This window comes from Macaca mulatta, chromosome 8 (genome assembly GCF_049350105.2).
Source record: "Macaca mulatta isolate MMU2019108-1 chromosome 8, T2T-MMU8v2.0, whole genome shotgun sequence".
Taxonomy (NCBI): Eukaryota; Metazoa; Chordata; class Mammalia; order Primates; family Cercopithecidae; genus Macaca; species Macaca mulatta.
In genome coordinates, this window is record NC_133413.1 from 73,136,347 (window position 1) to 73,162,224 (window position 25,878).

Here is a 25,878-nt window from a genome sequence, read left to right on the forward strand (position 1 = left end):
TTCTTTCAGTTTTGAATGCCCTTCTTCCCCGAACAAAATGCCAGTTACTTTAGCCAGGTCTTCCTTTTTGTTCCTGTAACACTTACTTGAATCTCTGTTTAGTACTTTTTCATTCTGCATTTTATTGTGGTTAATATGCAAGCATTTTCCCCCACAAGCTAAATCCTTTGAGATCAGACTAGATAAATGCAATAAAGGTAGTAAAAAAGAAATTCAAATGCTAAAGGAAGAACCAAGAAATGTAATTATGCAAACAATAAGGTCAATACAGCAATAAGGGCAATTACTGTGGCTTTGCACAAAACTTCATTTTGAAACATTTATCAGTTAAGATTTGGTTATTAATTCATTCACTTCACATATAATTTTGGGGTGAATTCCTTGTGTCTAGTCCTAGGTATTGAAAAGCAACTAACAAGACAGTTCTGGCTCCTATTCAGAAAAAAATTATAGGAAAATGTTATGTACTTCAAACAACCTTAGAGGAATATATACTACAGTTCATTATTAAAAGCAAAATTTATCGCGGTACTAAAGTTTGAGAAAACTTTCTCATTAGGAACATAATGCAGGAGATACTGAGTGAAATAATGTATAAGGTCGTCAACAATAGTCTTATAATAAATATAGAAGCATGGTTTTATATGACTGTTAAAGTATAACATTGAAAATAATTTATATCCCCTACTCTATAGAATGCCTTTACATACTGGGGACTTGCTAAATAGTTGTTGAAATCAAGCACTAAATCTGACTTTGTCGATCTTTTTATCAAATACCGATAGATCCATATCCAGTAGTATCATTGGTATCTTAATCAAAATGGCTTTGTGAATTTATTTATTTGGCACCAAAGAATCTTTATCTGATGGCCTATACGTATTAGTTTCCCATTGCTGCTACAACAAATTACCACACAATAGGTGGCATAAAATAACCAAAGTTATCTTATAGTTCCGTAGTTTAGAAGTCCCATATAGTTCCCAGTGGGCTAAAATCAAGATTCTGGCAGGGCTGGATTCTTTTATGGTGACTCTAAGGCAGAATCTGTTTCCCTTCCTTTTCTAGCCTCAAGAGGCAACCCATATTCCTTGGCATGTGGCATTCTTCCTCCATCTTTTAAGCCAATAGTGTTGCATCACTCTGATCATTACTACATAGTCACATCCCCCTCTAACTGCAGCTGAAAAAGATTCTCTGCTTTAAAGGACTCATGTGATTACATTGGACACATCTGGATAAATCAGGATAACTTCCCCATAACAAGATCCTTAGCTTAATCACATCTGCAAAGTCTCTTTTGTCATATATTATATTTACAGGTTTCAGGGATCCGTATGAGAATATTGGGTGTGGGGGACATTATGTCACCTGCCATACATCTTACTGTCATGTCCTAATTTATAATAGAGACTACGAATTCCAAAGTGCCATTTCAAAGATGCAAATTGCATGATATAATTCTATACCCCTCCCCTAAAACAACAGCAACAAAGATTACATTTCCTTAGAATGCATGGATACTTGCTATTTGTGCATGTGTGACTTAGGGCATGTGCACTTTTTTCCCTGTTTTTTCTTTTTCTTTCTTTTTTTTTTTTTTTTTTTTTTTTTTTTTTTTTTTGAGATGGAGTCTCGCTCTGTCACCCAGGCTGGAGTGCAGTGGCGTGATCTCAGCTCACTGCACCCTCTGCCTCTCGGGTTCAAGTTACTCTTCTGCCTCAGCCTCCTGAGTAACTGGAACTATAGGCACACACCACTACGCCCGGCTAATTTTTGTATTTTCAGTAGAGACAGGGTTTCACCATATTGGCCAGGCTAGTCTCGAACTCCTGACCTCGTGATCCACCCGCCTCAGCCTCCCAAAGTGCTGGAATTACAGGCATGAGCCACCGCGCCCGGCCTTTTACTGCTTTTGTAAGGTTAGACTTTGGAATTAAAAGAGGGTGTCTGAGGTGACCATGTCAGAATTTGCTCCTTTACAGAGAACATTGGAGATCCCTCTTTCCCTCTCTCTTTCTAATGTTTTGCATTTTTCAACACGTGATGTAGAATTGATAATGGATTAAAAGCATTTTTTCCATTTCTTTGACTAGAGCAAAATGAAGCCATAAAAATATCTACCAACGCTGGGAAGTTCTTGCATAAATGACTGGTGTTTATTGCTAATGTAAAATGTTTTTGATTGTGAACATGCTGCTATGTGATCTTCTGAATAAAGATAATTTTGTACTGTGTGAAAAATTTCCCTTTGTTTTCCAAAGTGTATGAGTGGTTACAAAAAATATTTTTATTATATGTCTGTCAGTTTCACTATACAAAATTGAAACAATCTTGGAAGTTATGAGTACAACCAGATGGATGAAGATTTCTGATTCCAGTCTGGAATGTGAACAAAGCGTGCAATGCTGTTTGTGGATTATGAGTTATTTACTAGGACTTATCTTAGAACAACGTAATCAGTACCTCAGCAACTATCGAGTTCTGCACACAGCAGGCACTCAATAAATGTTTATTATTTGAATAAGAGAATCATTTTATTTTTCTTCCTGTTAATAGTTGTTCAATTCTATTCTTTCCAGTCAGTACCTCGTACTACAGTTGTTCATAGGGTACCTAAAATTAATACACACTCCCAAATTTGTTACATTGTTTTGGAGAATACATGACTCAGCCCTTTTGCCAAATGCTATACCTTCCCAGAAGCCTTATAATTATACTTTGTTAATTGCAAACCACAAAGCTGCCATCATTTCTTTCTCTCTCTCTTTTTTTTTTTTTTAAAAAAAAATGGTATCCCAGAATAGATAAAGGAGCCATGATTTATGTGACTCTCTTTTCCTTTCTGTTACAAACTTGTTTCCCTCTCCCACAATAGGAAGAAATTATTAGGCAGATTAAAAGGCTTTCTGTGTGGAATCTGTAAAAGAAGTGATGCTTGTACTTGGCTGCCCACTGCAAAGGCCACCAATAGAGTAAGGGATGGCAGAAAGGACACGGAAAAAGAGATGCAGGCTGAGATTGAATCAGGTGACCTTTGGAGAGATTCTGCTGACTCATGCACTGGTGCTTGAAAGTTCTGTGTTTTAGTTTCACTGTATAAAAATGTCCTGAAAAACATCTTAGTATGTTGTCTTTTAGGCTTATCTGAGACAGATATCCGTCAAATGTAGTGACTGGGCTTCCTAAGGGAAGGTGATACGTTACTCGTTGTAGGAAATAATTATTCATATGTCCTGTTCCCTAAATAGCTGTTGAAATTTGTGTGCTGGGCTGTGGAGAAAGTAGTTCTGTGAAAACCTGGGGAGAATCTGATTAGAGAGTGTTGAAGCCTCCCTGCAAATGCACAGGAAGCACAAGGGAGAGGAAGGCAGTCCCTTCAGGTGGTGACTCTGAATCATTCCAGTCCAACCCTTCACAACAGAGGGACATGTTTTTTGCTCAGTTATGGCAGGTTCTCCATTTGCAACAGTTTGCTTTAGACCCATTCTTGCCCCTCCCCCTCCCCCTTGGACATCACTCTTCTGGGCCTTCTTTTCACTTTACAGCTCACTCAAGCCAAGTCACCACCATTAGTTTTCCTTTGCCGCACATCACAAAAGCCCCATCCACTCTCACGTTAGGATATGGCTTCTGTGACAACCATCAGAGCCACAAGCCAAGCCCCTCATTGTCTGGGGACCAGTTAGTCATGTCTACTTGGTTTGCCTACCTGGTTTGTTGGGAGATCTTGATAAAATAATATGTTTGACATGCATGGCCAGCTCCACAGTGTTCTTCAAAGATGACGGAATCAATCTTCTGTAAAGATGGTGATCTAGTCCCTCACTGTCTTCACCTCTCAGCCAGGCTTTGGTGTTCATGTGAGTTTTATTACGGATTTTCTTTCAGAATGGTGATATTTTAGCATGACATTTTTAATACATATTTTTTACTTACAATTGATCGAAGTGTAACACAAACACAGAAACATACACCAATTTCAAGTGTGTGGTGGAATGAATTTTCACAAAGTCAGGATACCCATGTAACAAACACTCAGATCAGGAAATAGGACATTACCATCATCAGTGCCCCGATGCACACCTCACGCCCCTCACAATTCAACAGGTTTCTAAAACAGTGTATTTTAGGAATCCAGTGACTTCTCTACATAGTCATCTGTGGTTTCCCCAGTATGCATGGCTCTGTGTATCTTTAGTGAGAAGGTCACTTTCTCTGCAGGGTGTAGCCTACAGCCTTTTTGGGCAAGCAAAAATACCTACAACAAGTGAAGGACATTTAAAGGATTGAGCTTCAATGTGTGCAAAATCAGCATGAACTCTACATGTGATGACTAAGGCATTGATCATAGAGAGTAGGAGATAATAATGCAGTGTGGGGAGGGGATCCCAAGCAAAGCTTTGTCAGAAGCTGGGAATGGCATAATCGAGACATTTCTTCTTCTTATCCCTCACCTCACCCTATACTTTGCACCCCAGATCCTGTTTTGACCACTGGCCACACCCATCTATCCATGGAGAGTTCCATCCTGCAAGATGTGTAGCCCTTGTTCTTCTCCTGCTTTATCCACTACCTTTGCTTATTGCTGAGCTTCTCCTGTCTGCTCCCGTCCTTTATTTTCTTTTCTTTTCTTTTTTTTTTTTTTTTTTTTTTTTTTTTTTTTTGAGACGGAGTCTCGCTCTGTCGCCCGGGCTGGAGAGTGCAGTGGCCGGATCTCAGCTCACTGCAAGCTCCGCCTCCCGGGTTTACGCCATTCTCCTGCCTCAGCCTTCCCCCGTGTAGCTGGGACTACAGGCGCCCGCCACCATGCCCGGCTAATTTTTTTTTTTTTTTTTTGTATTTTTAGTAGAGATGGGGTTTCACTGTGTTAGCCAGGATGGTCTCGATCTCCTGACCTCGTGATCCGCTCGTCTCGGCCTCCCAAAGTGCTAGGATTACAGGCTTGAGCCACCGCGCCCGGCCCGTCCTTTATTTTCAATGATGCATGTCTCTGACTTAATAAAAACAGCCTTGGGTTTTGTATTTCTTATCTATGGGCTATTAATGAAATGCAGCAGTGGTTTCATCCTTATCTCTAACCACCATGAGCATCCAAGTGCCAAGTGTATATTGTGATCACTAAATTGCCATGAGACCCTGGCCCACAATTCCAGGAATGTGCCATTTGCCATAAAGCTAGATCTGAAATTGCTGTTAACTCTTTCCTCTGACTTTGGTCCTTCTACTAGGATTTTCTTTCTTATCATAACTCTCCTAAATATTATATTATCCAAAGTTCTCTATTACTAGCCTCATTTTTATTGAGACTTTTTAGACATTTCATTAAGTCACTCACTCCATGAAGACCAATTATGGCAAAGCACCTGTTATAGGCAAAGCATTCTATTAGGTGCAGGGAAATAATAATAATTTGCATGTGGATCTTGCTTTTGAACAAATTACCAAGGGACATAGGACATGTGCATAAATAAGTACATTTTAAGTGACCAAAACGATTGACAGATATGGATGGTTGAGAGATGAGAAGTGGGGAGTAATTCGTTAGGACTGGGGTGATGAAAGAAAACCTCTTGAAGGAAGTCACATTTTAAGAGGGCCTTGAAAGTTGGGTTGGTTTTGGAATATATGATGATTTGGTAATCTTGGTGGTGGAATCAGAATGAATAAAAGAAAAGTGAAGACCAAATTGAGTTGTATAAAGAACAGTGAATAGTTAGGTATTGTACCTGTTAGAAATGCTTACAGGTGAAAGGAACATCAACATCAAAAACAATAAATGCTACCAAACTAGCTCAAACTGAAAGGGCATTAAGGGTGTGTTTTGCAAAAATTCTGGAGGTATTTTGTCCCAGACTGACCACCACCTGAATTCTTTGTTCAGGGCCAGCCATGTCATCAAGGGCTAGTCTTCTCCTATTCTTCCACTCCATCATTCTTAGCACATTGGCTCTTCATGTCAGCTTGCCATGACAAATCATGGCAGTACAGAAGCACATGTCCATCTCTAGGTCAATGGCTGGGAAAGCGATGGGTTTGTTATGATTTTCTGGGACCAACTGTATTCCGGGTCCTTATGAAAATAGGGTTTATTAACAGAAGGAAAGATGAGAAAGAAGAGGAAGAGGAGGAAGAGGAAGGAGGAAGGAAGCAGAAGGTGGAAGGGAATAAGAATAAAAAGAAAAGATTAAGGAGGAGGTGGAAGAGAAGTAAGGAGAAAATGGCTTAAAACTTGAGTTTTAGGGGCACAGTGAGATCATTTTGGCTACAAAGTGGGGACCATATTATGGGTAAACTGGTAAATCTCATGGTCGGCTTTCAGTCTTTTTCCTTGACCTCTTATTTCACCTGTTGGGCCCTGTTGACTCACCTTCCGCCTCTGTCCTGCTTTTTCCTGTGTTTACTTCCTAATCTCTGGCTGCTCCTTTTCAAAGTCGTTTGTTGGTGCCCGCCCTCTGTTTCCCACATAAGTGGCAGTACTCCCAGGTTTCTGTCCAGGTCCTCTTTCTCAGTCCTTCTAAGGGAACCCACATAAACACAACTTTATATACATTGCTCTCAAGCCTCCAGCACAAATCTTTAACTGCTCTTTCTGCCTTGGATCTGCCTCCCCACACCCTCCCCATGTAGCTCAGTCTCTGTGGATTCCCTCAAGCTTTCCCTACACCCTGGAATTCCACACCATTTCCTTGGTGTTGTCCAACAAATCACTTCTCATTCAAGAGGAATTTGTTTCAGGATGCCTCTCTGCAATCTAGTTCTTACTTCCTTCCTCAGGGTTCCCTGTGCCCTCCCCCACCTCTTCAGTGCCTCTCTTCATGCTTGCTTCACGGTACTTAGTCATTGTTTCAGGGACCAGTGACTCTCTAGGCCACTCCAAGACCATTACAGCCTGCCCACTGCAGGCCACTCTCAGATGCCACCCAGATCCCTGGAATAGTCTTCTTATCAACCTCCTTGCAGCCCTCTGGCTATTCTCCAAATTGTACTTTATGTTGCAACAAAATGATCTTTTCTAAACAATAGTGGTGTGATGACTATCCACTGCCCAAAACCTTTCCAAGAGTTCCTGATATTCTCAAGAGAAAGACAAAGGCCCTGACATTTCATACAGAATCCTACAAGGGGCCTCTGTCTTCCACCTTGATATACATTTGTCTCCCTCTTGCTTTCTCTACCACAGTTCCACCAGCCTTCTTTCATTTACTCCAAAGTGGCATGCCATCTACCTTCCTCCACAGGATCTTTGCAAATGCTTTCCTTTGCCTGGAATGTCTATCTTCTCCACCTTCACCACACTAGCTGCTACTCATCTATCTGATTGCAGCTCAAGAGGTACTGCCTTGGGAAAGCCTTTCTTAACATTTGGATACCTGACTTTATGGAGCCTTGTCCCACTCATTCATTGTGCTTGTCATTATTTATGACCATGGAATTGTTTTTGTGATTGTTTGATTAATATCCATTTCCCTCTCTAAATAGTCTTCTCTGTAAGAGCAGCAGCTGGGGCTATTTTGCTGATGTTTTTATTCCCACTATCTTGTATGGTACTTGGCATGTCATAGACACCTAATAAATATAGTGCTTTTAGCAAAATGAACTTTCTATTTTATACCATGAAATTCTGGGAAACTGAGACAAGCCTGCTTTAGTGTTATATTCCAAGGACTTTGAAGAGTTTTTATCTATGAAAATTGCTAAAATTATTGATAAATGATTGATTTAAGAAGGCATTGTGGATGTCAGGCTAATGAATTTGTGATGATTGATGGAAGACTGTGTATTTGTAGGTGTTTATTGCCCTAACTAGCTCATCCCAGATACCCTCACCCAGTATTTCTCTCTAATGTTCCTAATCCATTCCATCTGTCCCAGTTTTCTCTTTTAAATGGTCAGCAAGGGCCTGGAAACACGTTCTCACTTCTGCCCCCTCTGATCAGACCAAGGAAGCAGAACTTCTCTAATATATGACCAGGGTCTCCCTGGTTTTGAGGGATTTGATGTTCTAAGATGCCTCTATCTTGCCAAATTTGTACTCTGTTCTGTTTCAGTCTGTTATTTATTGTGGTTTTTTAATTCTCCCAACTGCCTCTCTTAATCTCAAATTCCACTATTCTACTTGCTCAGTCCTTTCATCTAGAAGTGACACTGGGGAAGGAGGCACATTGAACACTTTCATGAACCCAGGTCCTAAATCACAATGTGTTCTTAGCAATGAACAAACTGTGTTAGTGCCGAAGCTACTGCCACAAAGAAAACTATCTTTCACCTGCAGAGTCTATTTATGTGACCACATGTTTCAGCTCAGGTAAATCTTCAGTATCCTCTCATCCTGCCTTTCCTTTCTGATTAGGAAATCTTTTATTTATCATGGTTTTCATTTTCTCTGAACAGATGGTGCGTTACCAACAAGTGACAAATGACTATCCTCCCAACAAGTATTTAGAAACAAATAAAATTAACCACAAGAAATATGGCAGCAGGGTGCGTAGGAAACTCACTAAGTAAATGAGTTTATCACATTATTTGCTTCCCTACTGGCATCATAAGATCCACTTTTGAAAAATATATATAAAATGGTTAAAGAAACTGATTTAGACAGATCAGTTAACATCATATATATTTCCTCCAAACACAATTATTGGGAAAAATAATCTTTTCTTGTCAAAGCATTTGCTTTCCTAGAAGACAGCAGAGTTCTGTTTAGCCTCACGTAAGGAAATAGTGTAATGCATTATGATAAATAGATGCCTCACACCTTTCTAGGAACGAAAAATTATGAGGCCTTTGACTGTAACTAGATGAACTGAAGCTAAATGCAACTATCTCCTTCAGCAAAAGAGACCCAGTTGCTGCTCTCAGAGATTGCAGTTTAGAGGGGGAAACAGATATTAATCAAACAATCACAAAAACATGATCACAAATATAAGCACAATGAATGAATGAGAAAAGCTCCATGAAGTCATGAATTTGAATAATAAGAAAAGCCTCCTTCAGGAAGTGATTCTTGAGCTGCAATCAGATAGATGAGTAGGAGCTAGTGTGGTAAAGGTGGAGAAGACAGACAAACATTTCAGGCAAAGAAAGAGTATTTGTGGCCGGGCACAGTTGCTCACACCTGTAATCCCAGCACTTTGGAAGGCTGAAGTTGACAGATACTTGAACCAAGGAGTTTGAAATCACCCTGGACAAGATGGTGAAATCCCATGTCTACAAAAAAAAAAAAAAAAAAATTACAAAAACTAGCTAGGTGTAGTAGCACACACACGTAGTCCCAGCTACTAGGGAGACTGAGGTGGGAGGATTGTTTGACCCTAAGAGGTCGAGGCTGCAGGTGCCACTGCACTCCAGCCTGGGTGAAAGAGTGAAACCTGTCTCAGAAAACAACAACAACAAAAAAGCGTAAAAGCATTTGTAAAGATCCTGTGGAGGAAGGAGAAGACATGGCACTTAGGAGTAAATGAAAGAAGGCCATTGGAGTTATGGGAGAAAAAGCAAGAAGGAGACAAATGTGCATCAGTGTAGAAGAGATAGACCCCTTTTAGGGCTCAATGTGAAATGTGAGGGCCTTCCAAGAGTTCCTGTTATTCTTTCTCCTGAGACTAACAAGAATCCTTGGACACGGGCTTTCAGCAGAGAATTCCCAGCTTACTCTCATTGTTTGAAAAAGCTCATTTTGCAACTAAAGGCATTACGTCTTCAAAGCTGCATTCTATGACATCCACTCATGCTCAGCATCAGAGTATGCACTCAGACTTTCTAGATATAAGCTATAGATACTTTTTAAAATTATTTTTTAACATAATGCCACCAATTCTGATTCTCTGAAATTCTTCAACCTATGAAATATGCTTTGAAACATACGTGCTTTGGATGAAAATGCCATAAAATAGAAATATGATATACCCTATAAATAGATGAAATTATGTATGAGAACATCTTAGGAAGAGGATAAAATTAAATCAGCAACTGAAACAGTAATTGTAAAATATTGTTATATTTCCTCACTTTTTACAGATACTTCACTGATAAAAAGGGGAACAAAATATGAGATTGTTAGTCACATGATTTCCTTACCATGAACAATAGTTACACACTTAAATGTGGGCTGATAGTAGTTTAGTCAGAGTCCACACTTCTTTGAGAAGTTGATGTTCTACATGAGTTAGTCATGGCAAAGTGAATAAATAATTCATGTGTTACTACTCCCCACCCTTCCCAGATAGATGTAATGTAAGGGATATTAATGCACCTAAAAGCAAAAGATGGAAATTCTAACTTCAGGGATGAGCGTGGAGCTAGGTGGCCTGTTCCACCGATCTCTCTTTCCTTCTCTCCTGAATCGTCAACATTCAAAGCTGCAGTGGCATCTCACATCTTTGAAAACAATTCCACCTTGATCTCACTTTCCCTTCAGCTTTCAGGTCCTTCCACTCCAAAATAATCCATAATGATATGAGGAATATGTGATTAAATGTTGATATAATCGTAATCCTTAGTTTGTAAATTCATTTTCATTTTCTCCCCCAGTCCTCCCTGACCACCGCTCCCTTGTCCCTGTCCACTTCCAGAGCCTCTACCATAATAATCATGAATATCTCCTTGACTGTAATATATCATAACAATATTGTTTTGTCTGGGTATGTTTTCACAAAAACAAAATTATGCTAAATTTTAAGAAAATTGTGCTGAAGAGTAATTTTGACTTTAATTTTTTTCTATTCAACACTTTTAAAACTATTCAAGTTTCTACATGTATTTTTTTCAATTTATTGTTTAGTTAGCAAATAAAAAGTATATATGTTTATGGTGTTCAACATGATGTGTTGATATATATGTGTTTGTTTTAATGTATTTCTGATGCCTACTTGCAGTTTCATAGCATCAATCTTGCATATTTTCTCCTCCTTTCCTAAATCGCCTCTATCTGTCCCATGCCACAAACAACACTGTGGTGAGTATCATTACGCACACCCTCTATTTTCTTTTCTTAACTTTTATTTTAGGTTCAGAAGATACATGTGAAGTTTACATGGGTAAACTGTGTCACTGGAGTTTGTTGTACAACATCCCTTACTCAAAAGAGAGAAATGTATTTAGTATATATATCCAGGAGTGGAGCTGTTATATCCTAGGTGTGTGATTAATCGATTGCACCACGGACTGCTTTCCAGAAAGGCTATATTAATTTACACTCTCAACAACAATCCTCTAGGGTTTCTGTTTCCCAGCATCTTTCTGACACTTGGTATTATTTGGGCTCTCTAATTTTTGCCAGTCTGATGGAAGAAAACTCTTATCTTGTTTTAACTTGCATTTATTTGATTGCTAGTGAGGCTGAATATTTCTTCATATACTTGTTAATCATTTGGATTTCACTATAAATTATACATTTAAATTACTTGCTTATTTTTCTATTGTGTTTCCTGTCTTCTTGATTTGGGAGTATTTCCTTAGATTTTTAAGATATTACTCCTTATTGATTATAAATCTTTCCCTGTCTACGATCTGTCTGTCAACTTTGTCTAAGGTATTCTCTGTTGAACAAAACGCTCCAATTTTTTTAAGAAAGGAAGTAAAGTACACTTGGAAGAGAGCCAAGCTGGCAACTTAGGAGATTCAAATGCTAAAGATCCCACATTTAAATGTATGGTTTGTATATTTGGCAGCCTCAATGTTTTCTATATATTCTTCTATTAACCTTGTAGTTCCACCTTTCACATTTAAGTTTCCCTTCTGTATGGAATGAGGTAAGGATTCAGGGTTGTTGATTTTGCTTCAATTGGTAGTTTTGTCCCAATATCTTTTGCTAAACAGTCTACCATTTCACCGTTGATAATGGTGTCAGCACTATCATATATTAAGTTAACCTTGTCATGTAGTATTTTCTGAGTTCTCTGGGTTACACCAGCACCATGCATCTGTTTGTTAGCAGGACCTTAATATGTGTGTTCATATATGGTAAAGCAAAATCTTCATTTTTGCTCTTTGTCAAAATAACCTTAGCTTGTTTTATTCATGTCACTTTCAAGTACATTTTCCAAAGTTCTCAAAATTGTTGTTTGGTATTGCATCAAATGTATATGTAAACTTGAGCAAAATTAAGATCTTTAAAGTGTGAAATAATCTCACCCATGAACAAAACTTATCTCTCCTTTTACTTAAATATCTCTTATGACCTTTAACAGAGTTTTTAAAATGTGCTCTGTACAAATTTTATGTATTCTTGGCTAAGTTATTACCTAGAAATTTCCTAATTTTGTTGCTGTTGTAACTCTACATCAGTAGTCTGTAGCTTTCTTTTTGAGATTCTCCCTGTAGATATACCAAACTGCCAATTTGATGTTTTCATTTTGAACATCTCTCATTACCTAAAACTTCACATGCACCCAAATGTGCATTTGATCTCCACCCTGCTTCCAGAATATTCCCCCTTCTGTATTCTACAATGTTAATAATAGCTACCACTTTCAGTTCCTTCCAGACACCTGATTATAAATCTTTTACTGATTTCCTACCTAAACTATTCTCTTTTTCACCATTTCATTTGACCCCTCATTAAGTTTTACTTTAAAGCTAAAGTTGTCTATAAAAGCAGTCTTTTCAAAATTAGCACATAAATATTGATTGAATAAATGAATAAATTATAATTTTTTTCTCTGATTGCAGAGGTTGTTGATGATTTTTAGATCACGGCAGCAATATTTTTTCTTGCATAAGCATAAAATATAATTCTGTTGACACAAGTACAGTTTTTAAAATAAACTTGGCCTTAAAAATGCAGTGGGTATTAATAAGAATAGTATGAAATGTGCTGCTATAACAAATATCAACAAACTCTGAAAGTTTATTTCTTGCTAAGCAAAGTCTGCTCTGGGTATAGGTAACTCTCTAGAGCAATTGTTCTTCATCCCAGTTTTGGTAGTGATACAACTGAATGGAATCTTCACCGTCCTGTAAAAACATTATCTGGAACTCAGTCTTGTTCACTGACTTTGAAGGCAAAGAGAATACCGTATGATTTTTCATTGGCAATGAAAAACTTTAGATAGAAGTGACACATTTCACTCCCACTCTTAGACCATTATCTGGAACTGCACCTAACTACAAAGAGGCAGGGAAGTTTAATCCCCCCAAGAAGAATTGGATCTGGGAGAGCACCAGTCATCTCCACCCCACAACGTGTATGACCAAGAAAGGAAAAGCAAATCCACTCACCCATAACACAAAATCCTTCACGTTTCTTTCCGTCATTAGCATATTGTGTTGTGGACATTTTATTCTGTCAGGACCATCGATTTTCAGTTCTTCTGAGATAATATAGTCTACAGTTTGTTCAGAATGGTTCTAGTTCTCATGTTTGCTTTTTAGAATTTTACTAGAAAAGAGAACGATCCTGGAGAAACTGTATCTATATCTATCTAGAGCTATATCTATATCTATATATATCTATATCTTCCATTTCAAATGGCCTGGGAATCATACAGCATGAGCTGCCCTGACTATGGTCATATTCAGCCAAGGGAGTTAATTGTGAGGGAAATATTGGAGACTCATGTATAACTCAGCACCTTAAGATGCCCACTTGGGCCAGGCACAGTGGCTTATGCATGTAATCCCATGCATGTAATCCCATGCTTTGGAAGACCGAGGTGGGAGGATCACTTGAGGTCAGGAGTTTGAACATGGTGAAACTCCATCTGTACTGAAAATACAAAAATTAGCCAGGCATGATGGTACACACCTGTAATCCCAGCTACTTGAGAGGCTGAGGCACGAGAATCACTTGAACCCAGGAGGCAGAGGTTGCAGTGAACTAAGACTGCGCCACTGCACTCCAGGTTGAGCGAGACTCTATCTCAAAAAAAAAAAAAAAAAAAAAAAAAGATACCCAGTTGATTCCATCAATCATTGAATTGAATTTATGTCTGGTTTTGGGCTATTTAGTTAATCTCTGTGTATCCATTTTCACTTCACCAAATATTAATAGTAGTAGTGCCTCCTCCTTGGGGTGTTGAAGTATTAAATAGGATAATGCATGTGAACTGTTTCTGTGGTCCCCATCACATTGTAAATGCTAAATAATCACGAGTATTGAGAATATATGATTTCATCATGATTTAAACATTTGGTCCTACCTTTTGGCATCAAGTACATTAGGTTTCAAAAGATTTAAAAAGTCGATTTTTCCTCAAAACACATAAACATTGCTTTTTAAAACTGTGATTTTTCAAAGTTAAAAGGTGAGACCAAAAAAAAGAACCTTGAAATAGTTTGTCTGTGTATTTGAGGTGTTCACAAATAATCTCAGCTGTTGCTAAGATAGCATAAGGAAACAAATCTTTTAGTGACCTGGATTCTAGCTCAGATTTCTGCTAACTAGCTTCAGGATTTAGAAGTGGAGTTAATGCCTGGGCCCCAGTTTTGTCAGTTCTACTATGAAAGAATTTGGGCAATCTCTCGGAGTCATTTTAGCACTTGAATTCTAATACTGAATAGCTTTCACAATGTGTGAAGTGGATATATTTTTCCTAAGGGTAAAATCAATGCTCCAAAATATTTCATGTAGATCTTTGTACCAAAGTTATACACGATAAAAAATAGGACACCAAAAAAAAAAAAAAATTTGGAGACACAGTTCCTGTCTTCAGTGAGCTTCTACTAGTATGGTTAAATTCCTGGCAGCGTTCACATATTATAAACAGATGAAGTAACCAGAGACTTGTATTTCAAAAGGTCAAGGAAAAGATGGAAGGAGGATTGACTTGCTAAAATTCTTGTGATGATTCATTAGAATCTCTGGAAGCAGAAACCTCATATCTTCTGTTTTCATCCTTCTGGATGCTACCCTGTTTATACAGGCCAGATTCACTTTTCATTACTCTTAAAATGGTGCTGTCTTTAGTAAATGTCACATCAGAGAAAAGCTTCTGGTTTCGTGCATATTTTACTTTCTTAGAAGCTCAAAATCTATGAACATATATTCAGTATGAATGTCTACAACCACAGGGATTACACGTATAGCATCTTCTTTTGGTATCATTAAAAGACACCTAAAGGGGATTCAAAGAAGAAAAAGAAATAAAAATGGCTTTTATTAAAGTGATAGAATTGAAGCTGATCACAAGAAATTCAGCCTTCTGTGGACATCTGCATGATCATCTGCATGATCACTCTGCATGATCGCTTCTGCTGCACAAAGTTGGTTCTGACAAGGGGCCTTTTCTCAACACTAATCCATGAGTTAACATATAAAAACATCATTTTCAAGGTGTAACACTGCTCTTATATTCATAGCCACTTGCATTCAAAATAGCTTTCTAAGTTTTCAGATTTTCATCTTAGCTCTCTGAATGTAGCCTTAGAGTACAAGACTCAAGCCATGATCTCACACGTAGTTCAGCACAGCCCTGTGCAGACAGGCCAGATCAGAGGCCTTCCTGGACCAGCCAGGCTTCCTGAGGACTAGGAATATGTCCCGATGGACTTGCAAAATTTCTTTCTCGGTATTTTCCTTTTTTTGCAGACTTTGCTTCATAGCTCTCATACACAAAATCTGAAACAAGACAATCTAACAAACAAATAAATAAAAATCTTAAAATTAACTTTTTTTTGTATTTATTAGATGTATGTCACCCACCTTAGACTGGCAGCAAGCTGGGGTTCTGGGACTATGTAGATATCCCTAAAATCCTCTTCTTTGGGCTGCTTCTCAGCAGGACCTTGTGATGCACTATTTAAAATCCTACAGTTCTGACATCCTTCTTTTCCTCTTTCAACCTTTTAATCCTGTGTCAGATTAATGATACTTAGGGAAGTATAATAAAAGATTTTATACCCATTAAAGGATTCCTTCCAGGATTTTGATTTAGTTACATGACAAATAGTAAAAACATAAAGTAAATTTAATTTTTATAATATATTTTATCTAACCCAAGGTATCCCAGATATTATCATTCCCACGGGTAATCAATATAAAAATATTAATAACATAAATTCTTCTTGTCATGTTAAGTGTTTGAAGTCCTCTGTATTTTACCCTGAAACACATCTTAAACTGGGTGCTAAATTTTTATCAGCAATACTTGAACACTACTTATATGTCATAAGATTGAATTTGAAAAAGTAGATTCAAGTAGAAAAAAAGCAAAAACAAGCTCAAGTTGTTTCAAACATAATTAAAGTATTTGAAACACTGAAATAACTACAGGTTATTATATCTAAATTAAATTAAATTAAATTTGAAGTTTGGTTTATCAGTCACACTGACCACATTTCGAGTATACAGGTGGCTGGTGGCTCCCATCTTAGACAGCCAAAGGCCTTTTATTTTACTCAGATTTGGTAAGACTTTACTGGAAAACAATATATAGGTCTGGACTTAAAAGCTAAGAAGAAATAGAGGTAAGTTTGAGAGACAAGCAAAATGTCACAAAATTATTTTAAATACTTTTAAATTTTGCGAAAATATGATTCACCAGGAAGACGTAAAGACTCTTTTTACATCTGCTTGTGTAAAAAGAGTGCATGGCATAAGAATTGTTAAGAGGGGCCATTCTCCGTCTCTGACGACAGCCAGACACAGATGAATGGATTTCAGCTCTAATGGGGGAGATTGTTTAGCTGTAAGAAAAAATTTCTCTCTATTCAGAATAGAAAGTCATGAGAACTGTGTCCCTGGAGCTCATTGAAATTAGGGCAAATGTGCCTCTGTCTGGGATGATTTAGTTGTAGCCCTTCCTGAAGGTTGGGGGATTGCACCAATCATCTCTCAAGGTCTCTTCCTGCTATGATGCTGTGATTCCAGGAAAACCCATGGGTAGAAAGGCCACACTGCCAGCTGTTTCAAAATGTCGTTTTTGCAAGGACAATTAATCTTTGTGATTACATGACTAATGCTATAGAGTTTTCAAACTTTTTTTCTTTTCCCTTGTCTGGGAATGTGTTGAAAACTGAGCAAGCACTTAGCTATGAATGCTGGGAAGCTGTGAATTGGTGGAAGAGTCCTTTCTATGTCTGTAAGTGTTTTCAATGGGCAGTAAATCCCATGTGTATTTCAGAGGGGCCCACACATGTTCCTCCTATTTAAATGGTTTTCCGAAAACTGCTGAGATCAAGGACACATTCACATTCAGGTAAATGTAGCGGGTGGACCCATGCCCCTCCACGCCCAGCAAATAATCTTGAATTGCTTTAGTTGCTGGTAATGTAGCTGAATCATGGACAAAAAGAGCATCTTGGATCTGGACCTGGATTGCAGCATCTGGCTCTCTACAATATTGTTTCCCATTTACTTCTGAAGATTCGTTACTGCAGAGTACTGAGGGGCTGCCAATTCAAGAAAGAATGATTCTAGAAACTGACAAACATCTCTGGCTAATGTCATCAAATACTTTTTTCCTGGATAAGATCTAGTTAAGTTTCCCCCTAAATTGTTTTATTTCTTAGTCTAGGGAAGTCTGAATTCTTAAATGCTATAATTGCTTTTAAAACATTAGGAATGAGGGACTAGAAGCTTTCAGTGTGTTGGTTGAGATTTGCCATGAATTTTCTGGACCAGACAATGATGGCAATGTCAGTTAAATTGCCTGGCTACCCCAATCCTCTCACAAAGGTGAGAGTGAATAGTCTGCAAAGAATCTAAAAAGGCAACAGTCTAGGATTTTCTCTGAGGTTAGATCTCATCATATTCACATATAAAACATGTATTAAATATAGTCATATACTGCGTAATGACATTTTGGTCAACTGCAACCCACAAATACAAATGGTGGTCCTATAAGTTTATAATGGAGCTGAAACATTCCTACCACCTAATGATACTGTAGCCATCGTGACATCATGGCACAATGCATTACTCAAGTGTTTGTGGTGATGCTGGTGTAAACAAACCTACTGTACAGCCAGTTATATGAAAGTACAGCAATACAATTATGTACAGCAAAAATACTTGATAATGATAGTACATGACTATGTTGCTAGTTTATTTATTTACTATACTTTTTATCCCTATTTTAGAGTGTACTTCTCTACTTATTAAAAAATAGTAAGTGTAAAACGGCCTCAGGCAGGTCCTTCAGGAGGTATCCAGAAGAAGGCCTTGTTATCATAGGAGATGACGTGTCATTGACCCTGAAGACCTTCCAGTGGGACGGGATGTGGAGGTGGAAGATAGTGACATTGATGATCCTGACCTTGGATAGGCCTAGGCTAATGGGTGTGTTCTTGTCTTAATTTTTAATAAAAAAGTTTACAAAGTTAAAAAGAGTTAAAATAGAAAAAGCTTATAAAACAAATATAGGAAATATAATATTGTATTTCATACTAATAATTATCAAATAACAAAGAAGATATTCTTTTACAGCTGTAAAGTGCATTTGTGTTTTAAGCTAAGTGTTATTACAAGAGTCAAAAAGTTTTTAAAATTAAAAAGTTTATAAAGAGAAAATGTTACAGTAAGCTAAGTTTAACTTATCACTGAAGAAAGAAAAGTACCGTTTAAAATAAATTTAGTGTACCCTAAGTGTACAGTGTTTATAGTCTACAGTAGTGTATAGTCTTGTCCTAGGCCTTCACATTCACTCACCACTCACTCACTGACTCAACCAGAGCAACTTCCAGTCCTGCAAGCTCCACTCATGATAAATGCCCTATACAGGTGTGCCATTTGTTCTTTTATACTGTATTTTTACTCTACCTTTTCTATGTTTATAACACAAATACTCATAGCTTCATTACAATTTCCTACAGTATTCAGTAAAATAACATGCTGCACAGATTTGTATCCTAGGAGCAGCAGACTATACTGTATACTCTAGATGTGCAACAGGCTATACCATCTAGGTTTGTATAAGTACACTCCGTGGTGTTCTTACAACGAAACTGTCTAATAATACATTTCTCATAACATATCTCATTGTTAAGCAAAGCAAGATTTTACTGTGCTTGAGGGAGCTGAGGAACACTTGACCTTGGGCCATAATAACACAGTGAGCAAGTTTCTCAATATTGACCATGTTTCTCAATATTCTTTAATGACTTACCTAAATAAACACAAAACTTTAAAGCAGTTCAGTGAAAAGTGAATGACTAGGCAAACTTGTAAAAGAGAGTAATCAAATAACCCACTGGGTTTCACTGTTGTATACCAGAAATCAACCTGTTTAGGACTGGAATGTTTTTAGGAGCAGGAGACAGCAAATGGTTAGGTCTACACTATAGGTTGCACAGCATGGGACATTGTGGGGCCCCCCAAGGTACCACAGTGGGGGATCTCTTTATTTCTTATGACCATGAAGACACCAGGGCTCTGAATATTGAGAGAGGGGAAGGAGGTAATGCACCCATAGCAAGTATGTTTCACGCTTACAGGTACATCAGCTCTCCTTTGGAGTGTACAGTGGAGCAAGGGTAAGAAGCACTGAGTTCTGACTGTGATGCCAGTAGCGCTACCTGGAGCCAGGGTTCTTCCAAGCCTCAGGAAGAGGAGGATGAATTAGAAATACAGCTGTCTTGTCCAGCCTTACTATTTTACAGATATTTAGCATAGCCAAGAGGAATTCTTACTGTGTTGCTTTGGTCCTCAAGGATAATGATCTAGTCTTATATTAACAATAATTACTTTTATATAATATTTTCTATAATGTAGAGCTGAAGACAAGACCCTATGTTAATGGCATTGATAAATCCATTACTCTAGATTCCTGGTCATGCATGTATATGAAAAACAAGGAAAGATGGATAAAAGAAGTAAAAAGGTCACCAGATTAAGTCAGCCCCCCACCAAAAAAAAAAAAAAAAAAAAAAGTGTATATATATATATATATGCAAATATATCTTGGCCAAGAAAGATTTTAAGGCAAGTAATTGGTTTTAAGAAAACAAACAGGCTATATCTTTGATTTATCTAAAGATTCATGTTGTCATCTCCAAAGTTTTCCACTACAGAGATTTATGCTATCATTGGATCTAATTATGAATTAATGATTGATTCATTTAGGGAATAACTCGACCAAATGGCAGTGAATTGAAAAATGAACAGACCCTGAAGGAACACATTGTCAGTAATAACTAATTCTGTCTGCTGATGGCAATCAGCATAGGTCACTTAGAAAATAGCCCTGGATGGAACCAATTACTCACCTTCAATCCACAGTGAGTGGTTTCCTCAGCCTTGCACTACTGACATCAATTAACCCTCGTGGCATTCTTCAATTATTTGAAATCTCCAGGCACACCCATCCTTCTGAGGTAACTACTTAGAACATTTCAAGTTTGTTTTGCTTTCTTAGCAAAGGTTTTAAGCAGAATAGCTGTGATATTTTCACTCTTTATTCTTAAAAGCACTCTGCCCATCCACGTTGGTTACTTGTTTACTTTGTACTCACTACTGAGTACATCTTGACATTTTATAAATGAATACAGGTCTACAGAGAATTCGTGAGGTACTCGAGTTTAATAGCTCCACTAGTTTGGTGCTCTATATGGTCATATTAAAGTTGTATTAATCGCACATCAGGATTGATTTTACTGCAAGGTCCATGAGAAAAATCCCACACCAAACCATCTATTGTTCTGTCAACTCTCTTTGAAGAGGCTACTGTGGTAGGGGTTGGCATGGAGAGACCCTTGAAGGGTAAATGATTTCATATAAATTTCTTCAATTAGCAACAGCTTTATAATTCCTGCTGCGAGCCATCAACTACACTCAGATTAGTTTTAATGGGGAAACTGTGTACCAAGAATCCTGCCACAGAACCCCCTAAGGAGAGCTGATTACATTTTTTCAAATGCTTACACAAGGATGCATACTTAAAAGTGAATTGTAACCTTTTCAAAACTGACATTTCAAAAGAAACAAATATTGAGTAGTGGGAGGAGGAGGAGGCAGTAGAAGAGGCAATTTCATAAGTGAAGGAAAGGATATCAGAAGGAGTTCTTGCTCTTGGTAAATATACAAAGGCATCGCATGCAGTAACCACCTCTTTCTCTTCTGTTTTGTACACCAGCTTCTTGCTTTTCTTGTCCATATGTTCTCATTATTTAGCTCTGACTTACGAGTGAAAACATGTGGTATTTGGTTTTCTGTTCCTGTGTTAGTTTGCTTAGGACAATGGCCTCCAGCTCCATCCATGTCCCTGCAAAAGAATATGTAAATCATTCTATTATAAAGGCACACACAGGTGTCTACTTCTTAATTCGGTCCCTGCCTCTTGGTCGAGCACTGAGTTTCCACCCATGGTTGTACTCTTGGTTAATCTGGGCATACTCAGGTTATAAGACCTTCATGCTGGGAGTCAATGGTAACTGAAAAACAACTTCCAACTTTGTTACATGAAAGCTAAGGCAAGTTGGTCTGGTGTGGCTACAAAATCTATGGTAAAACTTTTGTAGGTGTTTGTAAGATTGTTGTTAGCGGTTTTCCTATCTAAAATTTCAAAAATTGGAGTTAAGTATTTAAGGGTTATTTTATAGAACCATGATTACATGGTTTCTTCTGTGATTCAGAGATATCTGAGTCTGACTCTGGTCTGGCACAGGGTGAGGGAAGGCTAGCTAGCTATAATTAGTAAAATATATGTGTCTCACCCTAAACTTTTAAATAGGAAGGAAGCTGCACTTTACGTTAAATAACTGGGCATTTTAACAGGATACCAGTGACAACATGGTTTTTAAAACATCCGCCAGTTTAGTGCTCATATGTTTGGGTCACACCCAAGGTTTATGGCAGCGGATCCCATCTGGAAGACTGTATCTGGTACATTTATGAGAAGCATTGATAATTCTTCATTTATGAGAAGCATTGATAATTTACAGTGGAGCAGAGGAGGCAACCTTCACAATCAAAGGCCCAGAAACTAAGGAATGAGAGAAGGGCTAAAGGAATAAGAATTAGAATAAGAAAGGGAAGAGCTGGGAGGAACATAAATAACAATGACATAACACAGTACACAGTAGAAATGTAAATATTTCAAGGGTTATTACATAGAACAACAACAACAAGACTTTGGATTTGAAAGAAAACCATAGTTCAGCTGAAAGACATAAATCAGTACCTTCTAACTTAGAAATCTCCCGAAATGGAGCCCCTAATGCAAAATTTCCGTCATAGCAGGAAATTGACTACTGCCTAGTCAAGAATATTTTGAACTCGGTTTCTGCCCTAGAGTAGAGGTTGAACTAGATGGCCTATGGATATTATTCATCTGTTTACTTAAAGGACAACATTTTAAATAGTAGATTACTAGTTTGATTTCTTTGTCATATTTGACACATGCCTCCCAGAAGCCACATCAGTTTCTAATATTATCATCTAGGAGTGTTTATTTAGCATCAGAAGAAAGCTCAAAATCTTATAGATGGAGAAAACAAAAACGCCATGGTTCTGTGTAATTACAGAACAACGGAACATTAGATCTAAAATGGACTTCACTGCAAAAGTGAGAGATGACTACCCAGAGAGTTTTCAGCCCTTCCTATGGATACTTGGTTAGAACGGGCGGAGCACTGTCCCCTGATCATCTCTCCACTTCACAGATCTTTCCACCCATTTGGTTGAGGCTTAGCCCACAGCAATCAGCTCAGCAGTAACAACAAAAGTCTCTGACACCACCATCCTGCATCTACCCACTACTCACCTTATCCCTGACTTGCAACAGCTAAATAAGCAGCATCAGGAATCCAGCCTGTGCCTGAGCACTAATCCCCAGTTTTTGCTCCACCCCACTGTAGCTTCTGTCTTTTCTGCATCTTCTCACATCAGCATCTATAAGAGGAAAACCTCAGTCTTTATGGTCCCTAGACTAAAATCCCATCATAGTCCCCAAACTGAGAGAGAAGAGCTCATGACAGACTACATGTCAATCCCATCCAACCAGCCTCCCGTCCTCAGCTGAGAGGTACACCAGAATTTCCCAACTCAGTCTCAGCCAAACGACTCAACACTTCAGTCAAATGACTGGCCCCTCTGTTGAAGCTTTCTAAACGGAGCAGTCAAATCAGATTGACGATTGCTGTGAGGTTTACTGTTTCTTCTGTTGTTGAAAATAAAAAATAAGTTATGTGACTCCAAAGGCTACCATATATTTATTTAACATTAAATGGAATTTGAGGCTAACCAAACCGTCTTCCTTAGTCAGGACAATAAACCAGATAACCTCATGAACCATATCTTTATAAAATAATAATGGATATAGAGCATGCATTTGAAACAGCAAGGTAACTTTTTAAAATTTGTGACTGTTTCAAAAGTTTAAGGACACACATTCCTATATAATTAGCAGAGAATTTACTACCATTATGAGTTCATTCACTGACCCTCAGTTTACTTTCCTATATTTGAAATATAAAGAATGTTTCCCCTTTCGTAAACACTATGGACAAGTTAAGAAGCAATGTTTTAGAAAATGTGTTATTATGTGTATCTCTCCAATTCAATCAGGATCCAGTAATCAACATTAATCAGAAGTGTTCATGCTTTATGTACAAAACTGTTTCAGAAATGTCAAGAGTGAAATAAATCCTAAAGATTCTTCCTAGGTCTGACTTGTGACTTAATAATATCAACATGAAATTGGTTGCTTATGAAGGAATTAATAAGTTTTGTCTGGTGTGTGTGTGTGTGTGTGTGTGTGTGTGAGAGAGAGAGAGAGAGAGAGAAAGAGAGAGACAGAAAGAGAAAGAGAAAAGAGATTTTGTTATCTAGTTCTCTCTTGTCCATTAAATCTATTTGTGTGATTTTATAAAAATAAGAAACAACTTGATGAGTGCTAAAGAGAAGATAAACACTGTCCCTGATTCCTACACTTTCAGTCCAGATGGTGATGAGACTGTGTCAGAGTGGGTGGCCCCCAATTCATGGTTTCTCTCTACTCCCCTGATATACACACACACACACACACGGACATAAAGATAGGAACAATAGGCACTGGGAAGTACAAGAAGAGGGAGGGAGAAAGTGGGGCAGGAGTTGAAAGCCTACTGATTTGGTATTATTTTATATATATATATATATATATATAAACAGTTTGTTGTAGAATACATGTAACACAAAATGTTTCTATAAGGACTTTAAGATGCCAGTTTGTCACTGTGGTGGCTTTGTGGTTCCTTCTGACAAGCATTGAATCTATTCCACTACTTTCTCCCTCTGTGTAGAATTCATGTTATTTGCCCAACATTGGCACTTGGCATTGTCCCCAGTAATCTTCTCTCCACCTTCCTCTCTCTCTAAGAAGCTCATAGCTCTTAGAGCTATAGGTAGCCATCTTGTAACCAGGAAGGCAGTTAGCCTCTGTTGAAAGCAGCGTTCAGAGGTGAAAAGAAACATATCCCTGGTGACCCCTCTTAGTCAGCAGACACTACATTCCCTGAAACCTGACCTTTATAACTTTTTACTTATTGGGCCCACATATTCCATGTTGCCTATACCGGTATGACATGGTTTTCTGTTATTTGCAACCACAAGCTTGCTCCCTGGCACAGTAATTATTCAGAAAACTTGGGAAAGGGTGAGGAACTGAGTAATATATTAAGTGCCTACACTTTATATCATTTTATCCCACTAAGTGATAGATACCATTTTCCTAATTTTATACATAAGAAGAATGAGGTATATAGAAGCTACATAACTTGAATGAAGCCATAGGGGTAGAAGCAGAATTATAATCAGGACCCTCTGAATACAAGGCCCCTTTTCATTCTGCTAGACAAGCAGCTCTCAACCTGTTTCTTCTTTATCATCCATAGCAGATGAGGTGCAGGTACAGAACACACTCCCATGGGCATATCTAGAGCTGAATGTAATCCTGTCCTCTTCCCATAACTCAACCTGTTTATCTGCTACTCAAGAAAGCAAATCAGGATGCAAGGCATAGTGGCATTTCTTGCAGGATAACTTGACATTTCTTTAATTTAAAAGGCAAAAAAATTTACTCTAAACCCACTGAGGCTGTCTGTAGTTTTACTTCAAATTATTTTTGACAAATCTCACTGACACATTGCTCCCTTCTGCTTTTCATTATGCTTGTTATTGAATGAATGTTTTTTTCCTCCTGTGCTCCACTCAACAACAACAACAAAAAACTCAGACATTGAAATCCTAACGATGAATATGATAGTACTAAGAAGGGAGCAGACCTTTGGAAGGTGTTTGGGACATAAGGGTGGAGCCCTCCTGAATGGGATTAGTGTCTTGTAAAAGATATCCAGAGAACTAGGGTGCCCCTTCCCCCTTCCACCATATGAGCTTACAGTGAGAAGGTGGGAGGACAACCATCTGAGAGGCAAGCAGCAGGCCCTCACCAGACACTGAATCCATCAGTGCCATGATCTTGGACTTCTCAGCCTCCAGAACATGAGAAATAAATGTCTGCTGTTTATAAGCCACCCAGTATATGGTATTCTGTTATAGAAGCCAAACAGACTAAGGCAATACTAAGCGGATGTGCTTTCTTGTACTTTTAGAGCATGCTGGAGAGCTAAGAAATTTTTACCCATGAAGAAAATGAGCAGTCGAGGTCAGAGGTGTCAAGCTGAGCTCTTGTTATCATTGTATAAAAAGGAAAAACTCCACAATATATTTGGTAGCAGTACTAGAGGCTTCCCCTACCAGTTTTGGCACCATCCAGTCGAGATTTCTCCTGGCTCAGCTATCCGTCCTGTTCTGTTGACTTTGCACTGACTCAGTTTGGTTACTCTAAACATAGTCACCCAATTCAAAAAAGTTTGAGACACCTTACAATAAGGTCATAGGACTTGTAATTATAATAGAAACAAAGGAAACAACAGTATATAGTTAGGAGCCAAGAAATCAACTAAGGAGGGGGATGATTAGGTTCCTGGAAGAGAGTCCAAGACAGGGGTTGAGTGTGAAATGTG

The 25,878-nt window shown here is 38.1% G+C and overlaps 1 protein-coding gene and 1 long non-coding RNA gene across 5 annotated transcripts in view; one reads left to right on the forward strand and one right to left on the reverse strand.

The window, feature by feature from the left end:
* The window catches only part of NKAIN3 (sodium/potassium transporting ATPase interacting 3), a 731,409-nt gene that overhangs the window by 238,877 nt on the left and 466,654 nt on the right, over positions 1-25,878 (forward strand). The window lies entirely within an intron of this gene.
* Positions 20,432-25,878, reverse strand: part of LOC114680262 (uncharacterized) — a 162,039-nt gene continuing 156,592 nt past the window's right edge. Inside the window, exon 2 of the long non-coding RNA XR_013396905.1 lies at positions 20,432-21,137. This is a non-coding gene — a long non-coding RNA (uncharacterized LOC114680262). The remainder of the gene's footprint in view (positions 21,138-25,878) is intronic.